This window comes from Chrysochloris asiatica, unplaced genomic scaffold, assembly GCF_000296735.1.
Source record: "Chrysochloris asiatica unplaced genomic scaffold, ChrAsi1.0 scaffold00200, whole genome shotgun sequence".
Lineage (NCBI taxonomy): Eukaryota > Metazoa > Chordata > Mammalia > Afrosoricida > Chrysochloridae > Chrysochloris > Chrysochloris asiatica.
This window is the reverse complement of record NW_006408718.1, coordinates 2136101-2137779: the sequence shown is the minus strand read 5'-3', so window position 1 is coordinate 2137779 and position 1679 is coordinate 2136101.

The following is a 1679-nucleotide window of genomic DNA, read 5'->3' as shown; positions in this document are numbered from 1 at the left end:
GTGACCGCAGGCCACAGTCTTGGGTTCCTCCAGTATTTTTCTGATCAGTAGACCTGATCTATTTATATTTTTGAGCTTGTTTCACATGTTTGCCCACTCTAGCCAGATCTTTCTAATGGAATCCCATTCACAATACTTGGTGGAGATTTATGTTCATGTGTTATATTAATCCATTGGACTAACTGATTCCAAGCAGCTTCAAGTTTCATTGCTCTTCTTTCCTTGGCACGGGTAGAGGCCAATAGTTGCACCATAGATAGCCACTCATGAGCTTTTATGTTCCCAGGTACTGCTCTTTAGGTTGTAGAACATTGTCTTTGTGGGCTATATTATGTCAACTGACCTGATACCCACTGTTTCTTTTTGGTGTTTTGTTTGTTCATTCTGGATCTAAAGAAATTCTTCATATAATCTTGACTCCAATCACCTGTGAATTATTTGTGTTGTAAATGAATTCTCCAAGTTGATAATCTCTCATGAAACTTTCTTTACAATATTTTTCAGGGCTAAAATAACCTACGGTTCTTCTCAAACTTTCACCACAGAATGTACTCATTTTAATAGAAAACATATTCTGAAAAAGTCCCAAGTGAATGATTTAATATAGGATTTTTCACTCTAAAAAAGCATGTTGCTGTTGTTAAGTACATTCTAATCGGTTCCAACTCATAGTGACCCCATATGAAGGTTTTGCAGGCTGTAAATCTTTGTAGGCTCAGAAAGCCTCATCTTTCTCCCACAGAACGACTGGTGGGCTTCAACTCTCAACCTTATGGTTCACAGTTCAATGTTTATCCTACAGAGCCATCACTCTTAATGAACAAGCATGTTAAGATAATGATTTAAAAAGAACACATTGGGAGAACATATTTGCAAAACATATCTTATAAAATATTTATATACAAAATATACAAGAAATTCTTCAAACTCATGAAAGTAAACAAACATAAGCATATAAAAATATGTTTAGCATCAGATGTCATTAGGAAGCTGTGTCTTCAAGCAATCATGAGATACTGTTACATACCTATTTGAACAACTAAAATACAAAAATTAAAATACCATATGCTGACAAGGATATGAAACAACAGGAGCTCTCCTTCAATTGTTAATGAAAATGAAGAATGGTAGAACCACTTTGGAAAGCAATCTGGCAGTTCTTAGTAAGTTAAACATTGGTGTTATTGTTACTAGTTGCTTTTTAGTTGGCGCCAACTCATGAAGACCGCATGTCTACCTTCCTGATCGTTGAAATGCTTGAATCCATTGTCTCAGCCAGTATCATTTCATCTCATTGAGGCATTAATGCTCCATAGGAATCATTTTATTCTTCTATTAACAATTAGTCTTTCTGATCTTTGTCCAAAGTAAGCAGGAAAAATCTTGACATTCCAATATCTTAGCAGCATTTTGACTGTATTTTCCTTAAGTCTGATCTGTATGTCCATCTGGGAGTCAACAGTATATTCAGTTGTTGTTGTTGTTTGGTAAGGTAGAGGTACTGACTCAAGAGCGAAACATTGCCCGTCTTAGGCCAACCTCATAACTGTTGCCATGCTTGAGCCCATTAATGCTGCCATATTGTCTGGAGGAAACAGTCGCTGGAGAAGGATGTCATGCTGGGTAAGGTGGAGGGTCAGAGAGAAAGAGGAAGACCCCTAACGAGATGGATTGGCCAG